This window comes from Elephantulus edwardii, unplaced genomic scaffold (assembly GCF_000299155.1).
Source record: "Elephantulus edwardii isolate Elephantulus edwardi_28Jun2011 unplaced genomic scaffold, EleEdw1.0 scaffold00049, whole genome shotgun sequence".
Lineage (NCBI taxonomy): Eukaryota > Metazoa > Chordata > Mammalia > Macroscelidea > Macroscelididae > Elephantulus > Elephantulus edwardii.
Genome location: NW_006399799.1, coordinates 12,594,375 through 12,612,294, shown reverse-complemented (window position 1 = coordinate 12,612,294; position 17,920 = coordinate 12,594,375). Strand labels below are relative to the sequence as shown.

The 17,920-nt window shown below is 50.3% G+C and overlaps 1 protein-coding gene across 1 annotated transcript in view; it reads left to right on the top strand.

Annotated features, from left to right (window-relative positions):
* The first annotated feature begins 808 nt into the window (after positions 1 to 808).
* RIMS3 (regulating synaptic membrane exocytosis 3) overlaps positions 809 to 17,920 on the top strand; it is a 39,259-nt gene continuing 22,147 nt past the window's right edge. Inside the window, exons 1-2 of the mRNA XM_006886508.1 lie at positions 809 to 859; positions 17,627 to 17,725. The gene's annotated coding sequence lies outside the window, so the exon portion shown is untranslated. The remainder of the gene's footprint in view (positions 860 to 17,626; positions 17,726 to 17,920) is intronic.

The following is a 17,920-nucleotide window of genomic DNA, read 5'->3' as shown; positions in this document are numbered from 1 at the left end:
ACTGCCCATCCTGCCCCCTCAGAGCTGCTGGCGGATTCCAGCACAGCTACGTGTTTTAGAAGGCCATGAAAGCTCCTTTTCTTTATTGCAGGCATTCAGGCCAGTCTTTTCTCCTCTGTTGACTTTAGTATTCACCTCCGTAAAATGGACTTAATATTTGTTAATCGTTTCCCTGCGCCTCTCACCATCTGATGTTCCAGATCTGGTTAGCAAGATTGCAGAACCAGAGCTGCTCGCAGCGTTTTGCAGTAGGTTGGGGCCCGAGTGAGTTCCTGGGAGGTACCCCAAAGAGTTGGGTTGGGTGGACAGAAAGGGTAGACTTGAATCAAGGGTGTCCCAGAGGCTCAGGCACCCTTAGATTTCCCTCTTCGAAGCCCAAACCTTCCAGGTCTTTTCAGCTTGGTAGCGCACAACTCGGCCAATCTCGCCTATTCCCCCTAAGCCCCGCCCACCACGAAGGCGCGGGCCGGCTCTGACCACGCCCCTCGCTATTGCTCCTCCCCTTGCAGGAGGCCCCGCCCCCTATAGGCCCCGCCTCCCTCCTCTCCTCCCGCCAGTCGGGGTTTGGGCTTTGCACCCGGCGGCGGCTGAGAACAGTGGCGGCTGCGGAGCTGGCAGCGCAGGCGGGCAGAGCGGAGCTGCCCGGCCCGGTGGCGGGCGATGCCCCCGTGAGCCCCTCTCGCCGCCCCTCCCCGCCCCGCGTCCCTACCCCTTCGGAGTCCGCCGCCCGCCTGGGGCCGGACCGCGCCCACCGCCAGGTCCGCGGGGCGGGGTCCCGGGGCAGCACCTGCCTGGCTTTGCGGGGCCGCCTCGGCCTGCGGAGCCCCTCTCCTTACCTGCACCCCCACCCCACCTTTGGGTAAGTCATCAGCTCTTCCTTTCTGGCTGAGAAGGAACGTGGGGAGGGGGTTGCGGAGGTTGAGGGCTCTCAGACTCCAGGTGCTGGAGAACCACCCGGAGGGGGGAGTGAGGCGCCACGCAGGGATTAAGTGTGCTGGGTCTGGGGGGCGGTGGCTCGTGGGGAGGAGCCTGATGTGAGCATGATGGCTGTGGGGTGGGGGCTAAGGTGTGAGGGGGGCGTGGGGTGTGCGTGGAAACCTGGAATAAAGGGGTGGGGGCCTCAATTCTTGAATTCTTTGCTGATGCTCAAGAGGACCTGGGGCCCTGGTTCTCAACAGCATTGCCTTGGATGGCATTTTTGGAAAGTGCTTAAAATTCCTCCTGGAAAGAGAGCTGGGAGGTAGCCTGCCTTTCTCTCTCCTGCCCATGCCCTGCTTGAGAAGAGGCCACTCTTTCCTTCCGACGTGACACCATTATGGTGTCCAGAGGACCCCTTGCTCCATGAAAGAAAAGGAGTGGTGTTCACTCCAGCCTTAGGATGGGAAGAGGGGGCCTCTGGGAGACCTAGAAAAGCAGCTGGTCAGTATCATGATGGGGATTAGGATACAGGGAGGCTTGGCAAAACCTGGGCACCTACTCACTCAGGAGAAGGAGGACATCTTCCCTAACCAGCCTCTTAGCTGTGTGGACCCCAGACCCCTATCACCTTCTCTGGACAGCACAGTACTGAGGGGTGGGTTTCTTCCTGGAAGGTGTGGAAACTCCGGGAGGGGGCATGAGTGCTGTGGTCCTGCATTGGGGTGGGCAGTGACATTCTCAAAACTAGAGAACAAGGGTCCCTGACTGGCACTCCTGTCTGAAGACGGTTTGAATGTGGCCCTTCAAGGATGAGGAACTTGGAGAGCTCTCAATGCCCAGCCCACAGGGTGAGGAGTGTGGGTGTGTGTGTCAACACCTGCAGACAAAGACTTCTTAAATCTGGAGGCCTTGAGTTTGGGCCCTGAAATGATGGTGGTGGGTAGGTCTTTCTGGGCTGGGCTTGGTCACCAAGGGGTTAACTAGCCAGCCCACAGTTGGCTGCCAACCACCAATTAGTCTGTAATCAGGCAGCTGCCAACTATCCCTGGGGGTATGTGGGCAGCCTAATGGGGCATTCTTTGGTGGGGGGGATAGGAAGAGGCTCTCTGGGGAAGAGGTTCCAAGAAATTGATGTGTAAACCAAGTATCATGCTCTCTGGAGTTTGTTTAGAGACTGTAGACCCCTTCCTCACTTTGTATGCCAGGCTGCCTGGCTTTGAAACCTACATTCTTGACATTCCACGCCTACTCGACCCATCTCTGGGTATGGAAGCAAGAGTCAGGCAAACCTGGCATCAAACCCAGGCTTTGCCACTTCCTGGATGTGTGATGTTGAGAAAACCACTTCTCCCCTCTGAACTTCCTTCTGTAAAACAGATCCACTTTCTAGATCTCCTAGGAGCAGTCAATGAGGTGGTGGATTCGAGCTGTTTAGCACAGTACCTGGCATTCAGGGGAGTTCAAAAGAGATCTGTTGAACCCACAAGCTACCCCTGTGCCGGGTGTTTTCTGGAGCAGGCCTATGGGAGCCAACTAGGAACAAGCCAGTTGTGGTCCCTTTGGGAAGGGTGTGTGGTCTCACGGGCAAGGGTTCTACCACTGCCTTAACTATTACCACTCCCTCCCCTCTCACTTGCCTACCCTTTTGATCTCTAGACATTAATAGGATTTTATTCTGTGGCGCCCAGGCTTGAAGATGATACTCTCGCAGTGTCTCCTTTCCCTTCCCAGGTGCTTTGCAGGGTCTATCAGGGGTCTGGGTGATATCAGCAGCTGGAACAGCAGCTGGCCCTTTAAGGAGGGAAGAAAACAATTATCCAGCCTGGGCATTGCATCAGCTGGAGCCTGGAGGGTCCCTGGGGAAGGGGGGGCAGACTGGTGGTTGATTTCATTAGTGCCATGTGAGAACTCTCACCCCACTCCCCAGCCACAGCCTCCTCCCCCCAAACAGCGGCAGCCTGGCACTAGTGCCTCCCCCTACTTTGGGAGCATCACCCTTGGGGATGCTCTCTATGCACCCCAGCCCATGCCTGGACCACACAGAGGGCAGTGTAGGGAGGTGTCTCTCCCAGTTTGCTGACAGTGGCAGTGTCTCTCCTCCTGGTTCTGCTGACATGGGGTGCAGGGTGCATCTCCTGAACTGGCGTTTAGTTGAGAATGGAGTGTCTCCCCCATTAGTGTTTGACATGGGTTTTTTTTCCCCCTCTTAAACTGGCACTGTGTTGGGCTCAGGGAGGCAGTGACTTCTACACTGGCCTGCCAGACACTGGTATTTTGCTGAGCTGCGCTGGCTGGGGTAGATATAAACCAAGGACTTCAGGTTAGAAGAGACTCTGGTTGGAGGTGAGCTAGCTGGGCTTGGTGAGTAAGAGGGGCTTCAGAGTCAGGGGCAGAAAGCAGGCCAGGTATTTAGGTATCAGTCAGACTTGAGTTCAAATCCTGTGTCCTCCACTTTCAGGCTCTGTTATAGTGCAGGCTATAACTTCTGAGCCTCACCACTTCCTCTGGAAAATAGGAAGATCTTATTTCCATGCTTCCCTCATCCCCACATGAAAAATAGCCAGATTTGCAGCACCCCTGCCCCTCTGCCCAAGGCTTTCGGGAGGACGCTACTAAATGATGGTTGTCCCTCATTTGCCAATCTGGGCTCCTCACACCTTGTGCTACTGAGGCCTGGACAAGGGTTAAGGAGGAGAGGAGGGAAGAGGAGAAAGCATGCAGAGCCTCCTTGACTCTTTTTCAGGACAGAAGAGTTAATTGCTGAGCCTCTCAGTAAAACAGGCAGTTCTGCCTTCATGGAGTCTACTTCTAGCAAGGACTGACCAGAGCAGGGAATTATTCAAGTGATGTGTGTTGAAGGAGGACCTTCAAGGAGCTTGTAGAACATGGTCTCTACCCTCAGAGTCTGGGAAGGGTTGCTGAAGGTGACTGCTGATGTGTGAGGGATGACAGAGCATTGACAAGGCAAAGAAGGGGTAAAGAATGGGAAAAGAATCTGTGGAGGCCCTGGTGGTGATGGGAACAAGCTTGGTGTGGTGCACAGTGGGAGGGAAGATAGGGTGGGACAAATTCTCTTTTCTAGCAGGATACTAAAGTCTTCAAAATTTATCTCAGTGCCAACCACATGGTTCATGAAGAGCTTCAAGTGGAGAGGGCGAGGCCTGATTTCCAGAGTGTAGACAGGGGACAGCGACCCTCACTACGGGTGACCTTTTGCCCTCTCCTTCCCCTTCCCTGTGTAGTAGCTCTGGTGTCCAGGGAATGGGTTGTTTACGTGACTTGCCCCAGCAGGGAGTGGGCCAGTCCCAGAACTGCTCTCTGCCTCTGTGGGCTGAGGTGCATCGCAGCTTTGTTGACGAAGTTCAGCCCTTGGGACCAGGCTTTCCCGAGCTCCTAGGGAGCCAGAGGGCAAGAGGCAGGACTTGGGCACCCAGCTGGCTCTGTAGTTCACAAGCTGAGCAACTTCTGGCTCTGAACCTCAATGTCCTGGACTTTAAATTAGGGTTGATGTCACCTTGCTGTGGGGAAGATAAAGTGAAATTCTAGATGGACACCATAAACCCTCTCTCAAGTGAGCTGGCTTTTTATTCTATTGTATGAAGACTAACATAGATTCAGGGCTGGCTGGGAGTGGAGACAAGACTGCGATCATGAGTCTCTAGTCACATAGGGCTTTGAGATAAGTAGGAGCCTTTGGTCCATTTAATGCTAGATTGTAGACACTCAAGATGCTTCATCATTTTGAATGATGAGTTACACATTTATATTTTGCATTGAGTTCTAAAAATTCTCTACAAGAGGGTTGCTGTTGTTATTAGGTGCCATCAAATATGACCCATGGCAACCCTATGGACAACAGATCTGACCCTTGTCCTGTCCCGGGCCATCCTCACAATCTCTGACATATGTAAGCCCATTGATACAGTCATTATGTCAGTCCATCTGCTTGAGGGTCTTCCTTTCTTGCCAACACTCTACCTTTCCAAGCATGATGTCCCTTTCCCAGTAGCAACATGTCCAAAGTATGTGAAACGAAGCTTTATCATCTTTGCCTCCAACTAGGAAGACTGGGTGGGAAAAGACAGGAGAGACCTAGACCTGCAAGGAGTTCCCAAATGGAGGAGAGAGAACGAGATGAGCGGGATATTAATATTGCTTATTCAGTGCTTACTATGTGGTAGGAAGTCTGTTAGCACTTTACTTGCTCATCTTCAAGCAGCCATATAAAGTGGGTACTGTTATTACCTCCATTGTATAAATGAGGTTAAAATGACTTAGCCAAACCCACATAGCTATCAAGTGGCAGAGCTGGGGTTCAAACCCAGGTTGTCCAACTGTGTCTTCTCCTGGAGGAAAGGGAGCTCTTGGGCTGCTCTATAGATAACTGGAGTGTTTCTTAGAAGGAAGGTGTAGTGGAGGAGGGCAGGACTGTCTGAGCTGGTAAATGTTCGTGCCTATGGGTGATTCTGGGCCAAGAGAAGAGGAGTCAAAACCAGATGCCCACTGGGGCTGAGAGAAGGTAACTGGATTTCAGCAGGTCTGATTTTTAAGCTCAGAGCCCCTGGCCACTCGAATCCCATGGGTCTTGAGATGTGCCGGCTTCTCTCTGTGTGATCCCTCCTCTCTCCAACTCTCAGGTCATTTCACTTACCCTGTTGACATTACTGATCTTTTCTGGGCTCAAAACCAGAGTGTCTAACTCTTCCTGGACAACATGTAGATGTCTCTCAATCAGCCTTGGGGCCAAATCCAAATCCCTGGCTCTGCTCGCCTGAACTTGCTATGCCTTCTGTATCCCCAGCTCATCTCTGGCACCCCATCCACCCACTTGCAAAAGCTGGAAGTTCTGCTGGACACCTTCCCCTCCATCTTCCCCCTCTTCCACAGCCAGCCCACAGCTAGCCTGTTCTACTAATCTTCCTCCGTGATCTCTGACCTGTGAGCTTTCTCACTCTCCACTGCCCCTTTCCAACCACCATCATCCCTCACTGGACAATCGTCACAACATCCTAGCTGGATTCCTGATGTTTCTGTTTTAGTTCCATTTCATTTTCTTTTCTAAAGATAAAAATGTTTGTGCCATCTCCCTGCTTAAAAGCCTTCCAAGATTTCTTACTGTCCTTGGAATAAAAGCCAGACACATGGATACAGCCTTTAAGGTCCTGTGTGATCTGCATCCCTCAGCCTTTTCTGCATCATCTTGTACCATTCTCCCACTCTCTCCTCTGTAGGACCTTCACATTTGCTATCCTGCCCCCAAGAAGCTGCCCCCCCATCCAGTGCCTCATAGTTATCCTCCCCATGCCAGTTCAAATGTCATTTCCATAGGGAATCTAAAAAAATAAAAACTCAATGCATCCCCTCCACATACTTAGTGCTTCTTCACTGTCACACTTGAGACTAAGGTGTGCCTGATTCAGGCTATGGTCTTTATAATCACTTCCTGTCTATTTTCAATCACTTTCTATTCATCTAAGAGCTGGACAGTGAATCAAGATGACAGAAGAATTGAGGATTTTGAGCTGTAGTGTTGGAGAAGGTCTTTTGGATAGCTAAAAGAACAAACAGATATGTCTTGGAGAGGGTGCAACCAGAGGCAAAGATAGCGAAGCTTCATCTCTCATACTCTGAGATTATTGTTAAGGGAGGCTATTCCTTGGAGAGGGACATCATGCTTGGAAAGCCGGAGGGTCAGTGAAAGAGAGGAAGACCCTCAATGAGATGGACTGACCTAGTGACTGCAGCAGTGGGCACAAATGATGAAGACAGCACAGGATAGGACAGGGTTCATATCTGTTGTCCATTGAGTCACCACTCGATGGCACCCAACAACACCACCATTTTTGCTGAACTGCTATGTGTCACAGGCGACTTGACGGCACATAACAACAACAACAACATGAACTCTGTAGACCTGGAGATCTGATTTTTCTCTAGCCCTGACACATAGAAGGTACACAAGAGAGTTGTCCAGGGAATAAAGGGAACAAGAAGCCCACTGTTACAGCATCCTGAATGGTCTTCTTGCTCCCAGGCTTGTCTCCTCCAATCCTTTTCTCCACGCAGCTGCAGAGCCTACATCACAAAAGACAGGACTGACCTTGCCCCCTGCTACTTAAAATACTTCAATAATTCCCCATTGCTGACAGAAAAGAGCCTCTATTTCTTTGCATGATATTCAAAGCCCTTGTGATCTGTGCAGACTGCTGCTCCAGCCTCGCCTCGCCTGGCCCCCACCACACTTTGAACCCCTGGCAGGTCCTCTCCCATGCCGGGTTATTTTGTGCCTCTGTACATTTGCACATTCTGTTCCCTCTACTTATAGTGTTCCCCTGGCCCACCTCCACCGTCTCTCTGGAGGGTGTCCTTTCCTCAGAACTAGCTCAGCTGCCACCTTTGCTGTGAAGCTTCCGCCGAGCCCTCCTGTCCTTTGCTGGACAGTTAGCCCCTCTCTCCCTCAGTCCCATCTGTCTCAAGTCTCCATTGCTTACTCACTGTCACCCACTAGCCCGAGCTGTTCCTGCTCAGATTCCTTTTCTCCAGGATGGCTCATCTACGTATCTCCAGTTCCCAGCTTCTTCTTTGTCTTAATTATGTCTTTGCTTGTATACAGAAACCCACTCAAGCTAGCTTCAGTAATAAAGAAGGTTTATTATGAGGACACAAGGGATTCCAGGGAACTGAGGGGCAGGGAAATCATTAGCCTTGGGAAAGCAGAACCTGGAAGGCCAGGAGAAACTGAAGCATCTCATGTCTGTTTTTCTTCCTGCTGTTTGTGATGTTCTGTCTCCACAGACTAGGGTTTCTCTGCTTTTCCAGGTACTGAGACACCCCTGTCATGCTTCTGGATTCCAGCTGCATTCAGAGAGATACTTTAGGGTTTAGTAGATCCAAGTCCAAGTTCCAAGGAAGAGATCTGATTGGCTCTGGATAGGACAGGTACCCACGCTGTCCAATCAACAGCAGTCAGTTGAGATGGGTCACAAAATCAGACAAGCAAACATGGCTGTTGGTCCCTACCCTCAGAGAAAGGGATATTTGTTGGCTGGGCCAGGCATCTACTGACATCCTTAGAGTGCCAGGAGGATGCTGAGAGTTGGACCAGGTTCCCCACCCTCCCTCTGCAGGACGCCTGGAGGAAGGACACCTGCACTTGTGGCACAAAGCAGTGTCTATCCTAGGGGCAGCAGTGGCCAGGGCCGGCTCTGATAACCCACCCAGTGTGATTCCGTGAACTCCACAGAGACCTAGGGAGCTGAGGTCCTGAGCTTCCTCCTGTCTTTGGTGTGAGAGTAGTTCATGAGCATTCAGGGCACTGCTTTTCTCCAAACCCTATTTCTCCCCTAAGACTTGACCCATTTCCTTCCTTTTATTAGGAGCTGTGTCACACCTATCCCACCTCTCATCAGTCATTCTTTGCTTGTATTGATTTTGTTCTTTGTTCTTCCCTAATAACAAACATTTTGACACCCATTCTTTGTTGACACTAATGAACAAACCAACCATGCTCCAGATCTGTTGTTGAGCTGATTCTGATGGACAGTGACCCTGGGTGTTACTAAGAACTCAGCTCCACGGGGTTTTCTTGGCTGTAAAGTTAATGCAAGTGGATCAGCAGACCCTTCTTCCATGGGGTTATTGTGTAGCTTTGAATCACCAACCTTTCAGTCATAGGCAAGTACAAACCATTCCATTTAACCCTTACCCTCTATGAGATGGATACTATTCCTAGTATATAGGCAAGAAAACGGAGGTACAGTTAGGTGGCACTAATAGACTAGGAACACACAACTGTGTGTGTGAATGTAGAGTAATAGCTCTTTAAAGCTCTTAACTTCAGCTACTTACTCCTTTGCCTGTTTGCCCTTCAGGATGGAGGCCGTCCAGGTACACACCAGGCTACCACCTTCCCTTTCACCCCACTGTCCAGCATGGGGTTAACCAAAAACAATGGTTCCCAGCTGTTGTTAGCTAGATGGACACTGGTAGCTTATAAAAGACAGCTGGTGGGGGTCAGGAGGCATCAGGTCTACCCCATGGTAACTATGTGACTCTGGACAAGTCTCTCTTAACCATTCTGAGCCTTACATTTACCATTCAAAAATGAGAAGGATGCTTCCTGCTACAAGAGTCGTGTTAGATAGTGGGTGTGATGATAATTTGTGACTAGAAAACAATGGAGCACTTTCCAAAGGATTGTTATTACCAGAATAAGCAGTGCCAATAGGGAACCAGCCAGCTGTTGTGTCTGATCTACTGCATGATGTGGATGAGCTAGAGCAGTCAAGGTGTGAGGTCGTACCTTCTATAGGACATGAGGTCACTTCCAGTGACCCACAGACCTGCCATTACATAACTTCGACTCCTACTGAGAAAGTTGGTTCTCTTCCAACTCCATTCAACAGTTTATTGTAAAAGAAAAAAAAACAGTTTATTGTAATTGAGTCAGAACACACTCAAAACTGACCCTCCAGTGGGTTTTCAGAGGCTTTAAATAGCAGGGGAGGAGATCACCTATCTGTCTCAGAGTAGCTGGTGGATTTGAACTGCCTTCCTTTGAATTGGCAGCACAATTCCTTACCCACTAGGCCATCAGAGCTCTCTTTCCAACTCTTATTAGGTCCTAGGAAGAAAGTCTGAGTTTAGAGCTAGTGTGACTTTGACACTTTTTGAGTGCTCACTGCCCTCCTTTTTAAAAGAGATTGCAGGCTTGGCTCAGATGCCTAACTCCATGTAGCTAAAATTTAACAACATAGTTTTATTTTATTGTTATTTTCTATTAATTAGGAGTGATGTAAGTTTGCCATTTATGATAAGAACACCAAGTTTCTGTTTAAAAGAAATAGATTTATATGAAGATTATTACTTTAAAGAAAATAAACCAGGAGCAGTATAGGAGTGTGAGGCTATTCAGAGATCACTGAGGTGGCCCACTGGTGTTATGTAAACATAGCAAGACTGGACAGTGGCACAGGGGTTTCAGAGACAGGTACTGTTGGACAGGATAACCCTAAAGGCTCCTTTCACTTATGTGGAAGATTTGGGGGCCCTCTTTGCTGTGCTAGCCTACCCCCTCTTTTCACCGCATGTCTCAACTCAGGTTTCCTGCCTCAGTCATCCCGCAGATGGGATTTGCATCTATTGCTCCTACAGTCTGCCTGAGAGGGCAGCTCTTGGAGCTGGTTTATCTGGGTGAGGAGGAAAGGTGCACTTTTGTCTGTGAGTCCAGGACTTGGGAGCTCTGGGCGGAGCAGGAGCTGCTGACTCCACAGTTTTCCTGGTCCCCACACAGCTCAGGCAGCAGAGTGTGCTGGGGCAGTAGGAGCCGCGGTGAGCAGTCCCAGAAGCCTCGCGCCCCAGGGCTTAGTAACAGAGAAGGCAGCACGAAGCCAGGAGGCTTTGGAGTCTCGAGGGTCCACTTTACTCTGCTTTCTCTTCTTACCCATCTCTTTGTGCCTTGGGGTGTCTGCCCCTAGGGACTGGGAGGTGGGTTCCAGGAGACCTTAGAGAACACAGGAGAACTTAGCCACAGGACAGAGCCAGAGTATTGGGAAGACAGATGAGAGGGAGAGGGAGAAAGAAAGAGAGAATTATGCCTGTCCCCTCCCCGGTCCCATGCCCACAATGGAAGTGGTCTGGCACCAGGAGGGTGTTGGGGAATGGTGGATGTGTACATCATGGTGAATGTCAGAGGATCTCTGTTGAGACATTAATTATATTGTGTGCACACGCACGTAACAGGACCATTTACACACATAGCCTGTGTGTGTGTGCATGTGAGTTCGTAGTCAGTGTATCTTTATGCAGTGTAGCTGGGTTTGGATGGGGTGTGTAAGTGCATATAAGCGTAGGGTGAGTGTCTTGTGTGTCTCTGTGTAATGTAAGTGTGGTTCGGGTGAGTGCATCTCCCCAGGACATGTACCAGTGATGTACAAAGGATTCTGCATGTATGTGTGTGCGCCGATGTGTGTGTCTGGAGCTTACATGCGGGTGAGGTGGGTGCATGCTGTGAATGTTGAATGTCGTCGTTTTTGTACAGCTGTGTGGTGCTGTGTGGAGTCTCTGAATGTCTGTGTGAATCTGTATGGGGCTGGTGCCTCTGTGCTCGGGGAAGCATGGGGGGAGGCAGTGCTGGGGAGGCGATCTGGGACTGAGGGGGCGAGTCTGGCTGGGCTGGGGCTGGTAGGACGGTCCCCAGGGCGGGCGCGGGCGCGTATGGCGCCTTCCGGAGTGGCGCGGGACTGGTAATCCGAGCCCCTTCCTCCATGAAATATTGATCTGGCCTAGCCGGCAGGCCTGGCTCCTGCCCTATCCCAGGCACCCAGTGAGGGGAAGGGCTGTGGCTGGGAGCCTTTGCCGCTGTCCTTGGTGCTGTTGTATCTCCGGGCGCCGGCATGAGTGCTCAGTCTAGCACCGGGCATGGGAAGTTTACTCCTCATTCTCATCCGCAAGCGCCTTTGGCAGGGCTTCTGCTTCCCTGGATGAGCTTGCCTGCCCCTGCCACCTGACCATCAGGTCCTCCACACTGTGTAAGAAAAGGGAGCTGAGGGTCCAAATGGGCTTTATTTTTTTTTAAAAAAAAATTAATTTTATTCTAGTGTACTCACAAAGTTTGTATACATTGTTTTCCACACCAGATCTTCCCCATTTCCTTTACCCACCCAGCCTTCCACCCATCAAATTGTGCAACCCTATGATTTCCCCCCTTCCCATCCTCATTCCTCTGCTCCTCCCCTCCCCTCCTTGGATCCTCATACACATTTTACTAGTTATCTTTCTATTGCTACAGTAATGGTCTTATACAGTATTTGTCCTTATGGGACTGAGTTCACTTAGCAGAATGCTCTCCAGACCCTCCCAAGTTAGGTAGTAATTTTCAAAATCTCAAATGGGCATCTTGTGAGAATGAGTAGCCCAGGTGCCTGGATGCACCTGGGACAGCCTTAATTTACACCTGTTGTCCTCATGTGATAACAAGAGCATCCCAGCTCACTCTGGGAGGGTCCCAGTTGGATAATAGATTATGTGATTATCAGCTGCCTAGATGGCAATGAGGCTTTTATCCAGAGACCTCTTTGCTCCCTCTCTCCTATGCCCTGGGGCTCTGTAGCCATGTAGGTGTGCGCTTAGGTCTGTACGTATGTGAGCATTTGTCTTGCCTGTACCTGGGCTCAGCTGGGGAAAGTATGCCGGAGGCCTGGAATCATTGGGACCCCACATGGACCCTTCCTGGAGAAGCAGCTCCTTTTCCCACAAATTTAAGTAAGTCTTTCCGTTCAAGCCATGTTGCTTTTAAGCCTGTTTCCCCTGCCCCCTAGACTGACATTCGGGTACTCCCCTATCCCTGACTTTATGTGTAGGTCTCCCCCCTGCATCCTAGGCTGCAGGATGTCCATCTGTGTGCTTGTGGCGTCTTCTCTGAGTTCTTCTCCTTTCAACCACTGATTCTTCATTCTGTGGATTTCATTTTCCTTTCACCCCTAACTGTGGGTATTACATCTTGCTCTCGCCTCACTCTCTGCTCTCTTCTGAGCATGCTCCTTCCTTTCCATACCCAATAGCCACTCCTCTGGAAAGCACACCTAAGCTACACCCACGCCCCTTGTCCTCTTGAGCCCCAGCTCCACAAGTGGGCTTGCACGGCCTACACTGTCATCTGAGATTTGCAGTATTACCTCAGCCTCTTCTTCCCCTTAGGCCACCTTCTTCCCCTGGGACCTCAGGCTCTGTTGGTGGCACTTCGAGGTCCTCACCTTTCCTGTGAATCCTCTAGGATTTCATTTCTTCCCTCTTCCACATTTTGCCATGTCCCCAACTCTAGATGCCTCCTCCTACCCATGACTCCTGCTCACCCACCTCTCTTCTCTTCCTACCGGCACTATCTGTAGCTATGTCACTCCTCTTATCTACATGAGTACAGCAGCCTCCCGACTGCTCTTCCTGCTACCAGGCTTTTCTCTGATTCAGCATTCAGTGTCAGCTTGATCTCTGTGGAACATTAAATCAAAGACATGCCAGATTTCACTACCTACAGGACCAAAGCCGGCTTCTTAGTCCAGCATTGAAGACCTTCAGTGGCTGTTCCAGGCCACCTTTGCTGCCTTCTTGTCCATATCAAACTTAGTCCTCCTGTTCCCCTGCCCTGTCCACCAGGTTCTGGGAAGAATGTTGTCTCTCTGGACTTTTCCAGGGAGTCTTCACCTCTTTCTTGCTGTTTCCGCCTCTCCAAATCTACCCGTCTTTTGGAGCGCTCCATGATATACTGCTTGCTGATGCTTCCTTTAGTCTTCCCATCCTGAAGTGTCCATGCCTTCTGCAGAACGGTCAGAGCATGTTATCTGTAGCTCTCAGGGCCTTGGGTGGTCCATGAACCAGCATCTGGGAGCTTGTTGGAACTGCAGAGTCCCAGGCTCCACCACAGACCTGTGGAATCAAGAGCTGCATTTCAGCAAGATCCCTCGGATTGGATGGATGTGCATTTAAGTTTGAGACGCACTGGACTGTATGCTTACAGAGCATCCTGCTGCTGCTTTAGGGTAACTTTTGCCTTAGGCTGCCAGGGCCCCTGTGAGGTGACCTCTGGACATCCTATAGCTGTGAGCTGTAGGAGATGGGTGGATGACCTAGATGGTACAGAAGGCCTTTACCTTTGCCATCTAAAGCCTATGCCCTGTACAACCCAGAGATCAAGCTCTGTAAACCTGCCTCTGTACAGCACTGTAGTGACATAGGGAGGGATCAATTAAAAAAACAGCTATCAAGAGTATAGCAGAACTACTTTCTCCTCTTTATAAAACACTCATTAGTCAAAGTGTCTGTTACCTTAGTCTGTATTTGAAAAGTTAATATGTGTTCCCCCACTTATTATAGTACTAGAGTCTAAAGTAGTAACTTTAGAAAATACAATATGCCACACGAAGAAAATAAAGATGACTCACAATTCTCCAAATTCTGTTAATTTAACGTTTCTTTTAGATTTTCATTATCTCATGCAATGCATAAGTTACAAGCCCCTACTCTGTGCCATGTGGGTCACCATGAGTCAGAGTTGACTCAGTGGCAGTAGAAACTAAATGCTAGGGAGCCCCTAGGTGATGCAAACTGCTAATGCCCTTAGCTGCTAACCAAAGTGGTAGAGGCTTCAGTCGACCCAGAGACCCCTGGGAAGAAGGGCCTGGTGACCTTCTGGGGAGGTGAGAGGAACCACAGCCACTGAAAACCCCATGGTATGCTGTGCTGTTCTGATCCATATAGGTCACCACAGTTCTGTTTTGGCATACAGGATCAAATTGGAATAGATTTGATGGCAACTGGTTTTCCATGTCCAAATTTGTGCCAGGCACTAGGGATTAGGTCTAAAGAAGCCAATACAGTTCCTGCTTTTAAGCAGCTCATAGTCAGAGGGTAGGGTGTTAGAGACAGGGACTGAGCAAATCAGGAGCAGTGAGGACAACATAGAGGGCTGGGGAGCATGACAAAGGGATTGACCTCTTCTGGGAAGACTCTTCTAGGAAATTCTCTTCAAACTAGGGCTGAGCGATGAGTAGGGATTAACCAGGCAAAGAGGTTTGATAGGCACATATGGGATCCTCGAAGTAAGGGGTTGGATGGGCTAGAGAAGAACATTCCAGGCAGATGGAAGAGAAAAGACTGAAAATAGAGGCTGCACCATGAGTTAGGGGGTGAGAGGTCCAGGCTGAGCTGGGAGGCGGGGAGGAAGGCTGTGGCCAGGTCACAGCACCCATGCCTCTTGGCAGGAGATTTTACTTTACCTGGAGGAGATGGGAAGATGGGGAAGGGTCCAGCGGGAGGGATCTGTTCTGCTCTGTAGGCTGCGCCTGCAGAAGGCTGAGCTCTCTGTGGGCTGTTATTCTTCTGTGTCCTCAGTTCTGACACATTGCAGCCTTGTCCGAGGAGGGAGAACTGACCCGGCTCCCACCAGCCTCTAGGCAGAGTCAGGAGGCAAAGCCCAATCCTGTGTGAGCATGGAGGAGACTTGCCCACGCTGAGTCTGCCTTGCCCGTGGGTGTCCTGAGATTCTGAAGCCTGGGGAACATATATTTGGGTCAAGTTGTTCTCATCACTACCCCCTATCTGTGAGGACGATGGTTGAGAATTCGTTCAAGGCTAGGGTATGACCCATGTGGGCTGCTGGGGGACCAAAGACCTCAGTGCTGGGGTTTGAGGCCTAAGGTCAGGACTTGTGAGGGTCACATCATCCATCAGTGCCATGTTCGCCTCAAGCACCCCTGGAAGCAGTCTGTGCTGTCTTCCTATGCAGGACATCTCTGTGCTCAGCCTGTTCTTCTCCATGCCCTCAAAAGGTCACCCTTTTCCAGTGTGTGATGGGAGAGGACTCATCATGCCCAAAGGTGCTTGTTTCCCTTTTCCTGAGCTGGTGGGCCAGGCTGGGTGGAGAAGTGGGTCAGTCTGGTAGCTATGGTGACAGCCGTGCTCCCTGCCAGTCTTCTCATCTCTTTACCACAAATCTCACCAAACAGCTCCTTTGTCCACCAGTCTGGGAGGGATGGGGGCAGGAGGGTGAGCCTGGACCGTGTGCATGTGTGTGTGGTGTGTGTGTGTGTTCAAGCGCCTACACAGAGGGCATGTGGCTGCCTCAGCCAGGGAAACTCACAGCTCCTGGTAAGACACGTGGCACTTCCCTGCCCACAGAGGAGATGGGCCTCTCCCTGCCTCTGGGCTGGACAGGGGCCAAGGGGTGTGTGTGTGTGTGTGTGCGCGCGCGCGTGCATGCACGCTCGCACACGTGAGTCTGTAAATGCCTGTGCCTGTTGGTGTGGGCACTTCTGTGTGTCTTTGTGCCGACGAGTAGCTGGGTGGGGATGTGTGTGTCCATCTGTGTGTACGTGTGTGTCTGTCGTCTATGTGGGTCTTGCTGGTTTGTGAACACATGTTTGAAAATAATGGCCCTGTCTGTCTCCCACTGTGTGTGTGTCTGTGCACACTCCAGTCTGGCTAGAGAGAACCAAGACCTGCACAGCCAGGAGAGGCGTGGGCACAGTGTGCATCCTGCTCTCGCTGTGTGTGCCCTCAGCCCAGCCTGCCTCCCCCTCCACTTACCAGCCTGCCACCCACCTGTCTCTCCTTGCACAGGTTAAGGAAAGGCTGGAGCTGAGGAAGCCCTCGGACCTTTCTGTGGAGGCAGGCCTGGCCTCTGACATGGTGCAAATTGGCACCAATGATATGTTGGGCAGTCCTATGGCGGGATTGAGGTCGAGTGGTGGTCTCTACTGCCAGACACAGTATCCAACAGGGCATTAGATGTAATATTTCATTTAATAATTCTAGATGTTACTGTTCCTGGCTGAGAGGGTTTGTTAAAGCAGTTGGCTTGCATCACATGGCTTATAAGTGACAGTTCAAAAATCTAGGTCTGTCTTTGATTCAGGGCCTGCTTTGTTTCTTATAATTTATTTTGTTGTTGGGAACATACATTGCAGAACTTATGCACCAATTCAACAGCTTCTGTCTCTACAGTTCAGTGACACTGAACATATTTTTGGAACTGAGCGATCATTCTCATCCTCCTTTTCTGAGTTGTACCTCCCCCAGGATCATTGATTCTCTGTCCCCTAAGTTTCCTGTCTGATCTTTCAAGTCGCAGAACTGGTATTTTTAATTACCCTGCTTTCCTGCTCCTCATGACCTCATCTGGTCCCCAGTCGAATCTGGAGAGTCAGCCAGGTTGAGGTCATATTTAGATTACTGTCATAGAAGAAGAGATTGAGGGTCAGAGGAGCTGAGTGACTTGCTCACTTGGTGGGAGTAGAGCTAGGTGTACCGTTTCCTCCCACACTGTCCCCTAACTGCTGGGCATATCATGGAATTTCTAGGGAGGGACACAGCCAGGGAGAGGAAGAGTAAAGAACGGAATCCAGTAGTCCTTAGCAAGTGGGCCTGGATGGGTCTCCCATATGTTAAAAATCTTAAAACAAGGGTAGAGCTTCAGTACTAGCAGCTGGAGATTAAAATGCCTAAAGATGACGTACTCTGGACATGTTACAAGGAGAGACCAGTCCTTGGAGAGGGACATCATGCTTGGGAGGATGGAGGGACAGCAGAGGAGAGAAAGACCCTCGATGAGACGCTTTGATACAGTGACTAGAGTAATAGGGGTAGGTGTGTCAGAGACAGTAAGAATGGCACAGGATAGAGCAGGGTTTAGGGCTGTTGTATATAGAGTCGCTATGAGTCATAGGTGACTCGACGGCACATACCAACAACAAAGATGACTTGAGAACCGAAGTAAAAGTCATTGCCATTGAATTGAAACTGACTCATAGCTGACCTTTCAGTAGGCTTACAGAGGTTGCAAATTCCATGAATGGAAATTGCCCATAGTTTCCTTGCAGTGCATCTGATAGATTAGAACCTCCAGTCTTTGGGTTGACAACACAACTCCTTATCCACTAGGACACAAGAGAGCGCTTGGTAAAGATGGCTTAGGGGACTCAAGCGTTGAGACACATATTAAAATGAGGAAACCGAGAACTAGAGTTTAAATTATTCATCTATGCTAGCTCCAAGCTTGCCTTTATACTTTAGAAATTTCTGGAGAACAAATATCCTCCCAGGACTTTCTGCTAAGTGTCCTTCTCCTCTTCCAGGCCCTTTCCTCACATTGCCTGCTCCTGGGAGCCTGCTCTGATTGCTTTCACCTTGTTCCCTGAAAAGTGGTATCTGTCAGAAGTTCCCTGAAGTCTCGTGCAAATGCCCTAGGGCTGTGCTGCTGGGAGGGGCACAGCCCCTTGGGATGCAGAACGCCAAGCTCCGAGTCTTCAGTTTGGTAAGTCTGGATTTTCTTAGAGTTAAGAGATAGGAACAGAGTCTCTGACCAGTGTGATGTGGGAACATGAAGATCTGGTTTCTCCACCACCTTTCTGTTTGACTCTGGCCGTGTGCCTTTCCCTCTCTGGGCCTTGATTTTTTCTACACTGCAAAAGGAAAGGCTCAAGCTGACATAAAGGTGATGCATTAGTTT